A 6,342-nucleotide genomic window follows, 5' to 3' on the forward strand; every position below is an offset into this window, starting at 1 on the left:
GCACTCCCACTGCTCTATCTCCTCCACAGGAGCTCACCCAGACCTGTCAGATCCCAGGGATATGGACACAGACCATCTCATTTTACAAGGAACGTAAACGCCAGAAAAAACAAAAACTAATGGAAACACACGGGATTTTTCCATCCTGTTCTGCGAGACTTGCCAGCCTCAGACTTCTAGTTCAGTATTGTCTTACCCAGTGCTAGGAGAGACGTTGAACGCTTTGGAAGGAAAGTCCTCTCCCAAGAGCAGCCAAGACGTTCATTTTTAGAGAGTTGTAACTAAAACACCGAAGCAGTAATTTACTTTCTCTCATCATTTATGAAATGGGAGTGTTTCAATTATTTTTAAATCAACTCTGCTTCACAAAGTTCAAGAGCGTGAGGAATCCGCAACTCCTGTAAGCAAAGAAGCCATAAATACACACACACAGAGTGTTTCTACAACAGCTCTGAATAGTCCCAGATCCATCTACATCCAACTCTTAGAAGGGCCCACCTCTAACTACAGCAAAGCCCCTCAGCTCACACCAGAAACCCTGCACCTGCCAGGATTCCAAGGCATGCGATTCATCCCATGCATGGAATTTCTGGCAACTGATATTTCAGGACACTGCTTAATGTGCTTAGAATCCAAACTTTCAAAAATAACACCAACAATGGGCCCAAACTATAATTATTTTACCTTGAGAGTATGACTGGCTGTGCTCTTGGTTGGTACAAACCGAAGGAGAGGTCACAGGCAGTGCGCCAGCAGCAGCAGCTGCCTCCTACCCTCACATCGCCTTTCTGCCTCTGGCACTCGTTTCTAAAATACATCTGAGCTCACAAAAACTTCCGTAGTCAATTTTAATACCTGCGTTGACTGCGCTTTAAAATTCTACTGTCCATAGGTCAACAATTTTTTTAGCACTTCTCATATCTGAGGAAGGACACCGTAACCAAGACATAAAGTTTATTGTCCCCAGAGCTCTCAGCCAGCTGTGGATCGCAGAGCACAAGGAGCAAAGTTTGATGGGTTTTGCTCCCTGCCCAGCCTGACCTCTGCCTCTAGCACAGCCACTCTCTATAAAGACTTATTTATTCCCTGACCTGCTGCCTCAGGTCCCACTGTGCCAGGGGAGATGTGCTCTCAAGCTCACCCTGAGGTTGTCCTGGGGTCACAGCAGCCCACTCTGCACTTAGGCTGTTGTCTGACAGCTCGCTGGTGACTGCAGAATTAAACAAGTCTGGGTCCAGCACTGCCTCTGTGCTTTATCTGCAGGTCCCTGAAACTCACCCTTTTGCCCAGAGATCAAAAATCATCTTCATGAAGGGCTGTCTGCGAGCAGAGGCTTCTCTGTAGCACAGCCGGGCAGGGATGCAGCTGTGCACAAGCCTTGGGGGAGGGTTGGACCCCAGGGCAGAGCCCCTGCCTCAGTTTCCCCTGCCCACCCTCCCTGCGAATCCAGGAGGGGACAAGCCACAGGAGACATTTGTACTTCATGGATCTTTCAGCGATGCTCCTCAGAGTCATCATTCTGCAACGTAGAGGAAACAAACTAAAAAATCTTTGACCCCAGCTGATCAAGAGAAGTCAAAGCAGAGAGGAACCAGGGCGTTGCTTGAAGGGTGAGAAAGGATGGAGCATGCAACAGAGCCAGCAAGGGGCAGCGCTCCTCCAGTGCCTGAGCATGAGGATATCTCACCTCTCCAGTCCTTCGCAAGATCAATGAACCTCTCCCTAGAAATGTACGCCTCTCCTACTTCCCAGTGCCGGCCCCAACACCTCCCCAGACAGGGCAGCCCAGCTCAAACCATGCCGTAGGGTTAGGCACTCAGATCTCACTCCTTCACCATCACTCGCTGCCCACTGGGCACTCCTGCAGAATTAATTTGCCACATTTTATTTGCAGTTGAATTGAGCTCTGGTACTGCCCTAAGATTTATACTCCACGCAAGCCTTATTGACAGACAGCAGGGTTGGGAGGTTAGAGAAGCAATATTTCCAGCATTTGCATAAAACAAGGGCATTTCATAATTTAGCTGATGCAGATTTGGATAAGATGAAATTGTTGGCCATTTTATAATTAGATGGCTAATCATAAAATAACCTTTGTGAGTCATCAAAAACTATTATTATACAAATTAATTCCTACTTGGTACTAAACTTACTTTACTCTCGTCCTTGAGGATCAGAGACAGTAAAAGAACATAGAATTTTGGTAGAGCTCATCCTTCAGCCAGCCCTACATTGTTACTATGTTTTATGGATCACAAATGCTTAATCAATAATGCAGCGCTTTCGGGAATGATGTTCTTTCTCATGTCTTTCTGTGGCTGGAATCGTTTGTCTGGCTGCTCACAAATCTTCTGACGGGGATTCATTGTTTCGGAGATACCCTTCTCTGCATGTCAGGGCAGATTCATCAGCTGAACTAGAAGGAGGGGAAAAGTTTATTGGGGTAAAAAGAGACATCCTGGCAAGCAGCTAGAATCATTGCTCTGGGTTTGCTCGTCGACTTGTCAGGTTAATGAATGGTCCTGGGAAGCCATTAAGCTGGAAGATCCCTCCTTTAGCAAATACAAAGTACTTCTCCCTACATGCCAGTGCTGTTTTTCGCAGAAATCCAGGCTAGGAAAGACAATTCCTGCAAAGGGACCCGCTCTGAGCCCACACGCCTGTGCATCCCTCGCTCCCTGCCAAGCCCACTGGCAATGCTGCTTCCCCTGCAGCAGACATCCCTGCCCACCTCAGGACAGATCCTGCATCAGCACCTGGATGCAGAGATGGAATTTGCCAGAAATTCAAGTTTTCCTCTGCAGAGTTTTCCCTACACTCGAATTTCTGTCCCATTAGAAGCGGTAGATGCGTTGCTCTGTGGTTAGAGCAGAAGAGTGGGTGTTCAAGCTCCCCCCAGCAGACACCCCAAACCTCTTCTACCTTCATATCACAGTATTTCTCTGCCTCATAGGGTTGTTGTGAGAAAAACTCCATTAAGCAGCTCACCAAATCACCCTGCACCAACCACTGGGGACCTAGCTCAGCCCCAGGCCAGCCCTGACCCAAAACCGAGCTTCAGCAGCATCCAGACCTTGGGCTCTCGCTGCCACACTCATCCCTGCACCAACATCTTCTATAATTCAGGCTTTGCTGCAGAATCAAAGCCTGGGGGAACGAGACATGGGAAAAACTGCTTGGAGGTGGGGAAAAACAGCAGAAAATGCTTGGACATTTATAGATCTGGAGGAAAAGTAACTGCTGTGGTCCGCACAGAGCCCCTGCCCAGCAAGGGTGGCAAGAAACTCCCCAGGGAATAGTCTCTGGAAAATAGAGAGCCACCTAATTCCTGCCCTATCTGTTTAATTTTCCATGTTCATTATAAGAGAATCTATTGTCATCCACCCTTAATTTGTGTGCCAGTCTAACAGGTGCGTTGACAGTGTTTGTCTTTGCTACCTGAGTAAATGTTGAGTCTGCGAAGACCTCCTGAGTGGCCAAGAATAAAGAGTGAATTGGGGTCTGGGTCCGGCTCATCATACAAACCATCTAAGACTACATTTGTCCTCCAATGATCTCAAAGCACTTCGGCAAACAGTGATTAAACTGAAGCCCCCTACCCCTCCAGCATGCCCATAAGGACAAGCAAAGAGCCAGGTACTGCAGGAGAGGAGTCACCAAGGAGCAGGAGAGACCGCAGGTCCCTGGCCACCTCCTTGCCATCACCAGCTCACACCCCGTATTGCCGCTCCCTGGAGAAGCTGCGTCAGCCCATGCAGCTGCTCCTCCCTCCCTAAACATCACAAGCAGCGCTTTTAGACACAATTTCAGTATAAACTGAACTGAGTGCTTACCCTCAGCTCTGCTGCAAGGGCTGTAGCCTCTGGGTTGAACCCAGGTAAGAGAGGGACTTCCCTCCCACCAGCACAAGGAGCACAGCGCTGCAGGTCGGGGGGCAGTGGCTGTGGGGCAGGCCCCACACACAGTGCAGAGCTACTGTAGAAGCATTAACTCTCTCTCATCAACTATGCAAACAGTGCATTTCAAGGTCCATTGCACAAGCACCTTCTCACTGCAGTATACTTATATTTTAATTAGCAGCTTATGCACTGATTATCCTATTGGTATCCAGCATGCTAAGCAATGTGTCTGGCTGGCTCCCAGCAGGCGGGCAGGCTGCCTGTGCTCAGTGTCTGGCAATCGTTGCAGGGTGCTAATGACACCCCTCGCCATGCATCACTCATTGCTCTGTGGTCCTCTTCCCTGAGGGTGAAGGAAAGCTCTGGTATGAGACAGGCAGACGGTCTCTGCTAGGGGGTAGGAAGCAGCTTTCTCAGAGGGGTTGAGCCGGCCAAGCTCCTGTCTGAGATTATCCTTAGGCTGCTGAGGTTAACAGTATTCGGAAGAAAAGAGAGAAGCATTTGGTAAGGATAGGGGAAAGGAAGAGGTGATGAGGATGACCAGGAGAGGAAGGTGGTAGGAAACATCACTGTGGCAAAGGCTTCACGGCACAGCTTTGCAGAGGGAGGCAGAGTCTCACCATCTCTCTTTATACCAAGAAGTCTGAAGTGCCGTAAGGTGAGCACACTCCTTGGCCTCCACCTGCAGCCTGCCAAGGGAACAGTGGCTTGTGCAAGCCACGTCAGCCCAGGTAGCAGGATGAGAGCAATTATCCGTGTGCAAGGTAGGCTGGCAAAACTTCGTAGTGTTGTAAAATGATCGGATAAGTCAGGCTGGAGGTGTCTTATCCTGCTCGACATAACATTAACACTGGCTTCAGATCAGGCCAGGCTGGTATGGGCATCAAACATGTCAGGAAGGTGCTGTGCAAGCTACAAGGTGCTCTATCCTTACACAAACACCATCTGCAGAGCCCAGCACCCACAGCAAGCATCCTGCTGTGTACTACAAGACAGGAGGAAGACATATGCTCCGATTCAGCAATTGGATGCGGAGTCCTGGCCAACACACCACAGTTTGTCCAATCCAGGATTCACCACATGACAAAGCCATCAAGACATCAGAGGTTTCCTGAACTACAGTTCACGCGTGGAGCTCCAACAGACCTCCAAGTCTCAGCAAACCTCTGTTGGAACATGAAATTCCACAAACACCTCAGCTGCTGATTTGCCCCTACAATACATCGAGGAGGCAATTCTCAAAATAACATGAAGTTTAGGGGGCTGGGTCATCTCATCCAAAAAACATCATTTACCTGATAGTCTTTGTTTTGTCCTTAATAAGAGGGATTAAATAAGTTGAGGCAGGTGGGAAAGAAGAGGATTAAGTCTGCAACCTTCATATCCAAGAAATAATTATTTTTTTCAAAGAACTTCAAAATGTGGGTCAAATATCGTTTACTGCAACCTGGCTGCCTACATCTGCACACTGCAGCTCAGACACGCATGTGATCCTCTTCTAAACCTGGTGTTAATCCTAAAAGCCTAAAAATTGTTGACCCATCATTATTAATTAGCTTGCTGGTACTAAAATATAGAAGAAAGATGATCCTGTTATTAATTGCTGTGCAACCTGCTGTGACACCGGCTTGGGCAGGGGGAGCGTGACAGGAAGAGTACTGAAGGATTTCCCTCCCACACCCTGGGAATTGGCTCGCCCGGAGCAGAATTCCAGCTCGGCTGCAGTCTCCTCCACAGCACAGGATAGCGTGTCACCATAGCAAGTGTGTAATAAACATAATTATAGAAGAAATTTATGATTATTCAGAAGCATGTGTGGGCAGAAGCAAGCACTAAGTGATGTAAAAGCATTTCAGTAACTGAAAAAGTGCTTTCAAACTCTCCCAATTCCATATTTTATCAGAAGAACAGGGACAGACAGGACGTCAGTGGAAGATCTAACAGACCTTCCTCTTTAACCTCGGTACTGCCACCAAAAGCTCAGGCTAAGCAGGGTTTATTCACACCTCCTGCTCTGGATGGTTGTCCAAGTGTCACACGGGCAGTGGCACAGCAGTTTACTCCCAGTTTTGCTTCCAGAAACTTCTTTCCAAGAGAAAGATGCACTGATCCCTTTCCACTTTGCTTTGCTTCTCCCATCACCCGATGGAGAAGCTCCACTGGAAAACAGGGCAAGCAGACCCACCAGCAGCAGACAGATGTCCCAGTGGGGCTCACCTGGGAGGGTCTCCTCCTGTGAGGACACCAGGCACCGTCACACAGCCCCAACCTGTCCCGGGAGCCCACCTGGGTGCATGGGGCCACTTTTTGGGCCAAGGCCTGAGGCTGCCTGTGAGCGCCACAGGCTGATGTTGCATTTGCTTCACATCATTTCCAGCATGAGCGATACAAAGCGTTACCAGACGTGCACACACTCTGCAACACCAAGAGCTGACACGCACTG

Source organism: Cuculus canorus, chromosome 16, assembly GCF_017976375.1.
Source record: "Cuculus canorus isolate bCucCan1 chromosome 16, bCucCan1.pri, whole genome shotgun sequence".
NCBI classification, from domain to species: Eukaryota; Metazoa; Chordata; class Aves; order Cuculiformes; family Cuculidae; genus Cuculus; species Cuculus canorus.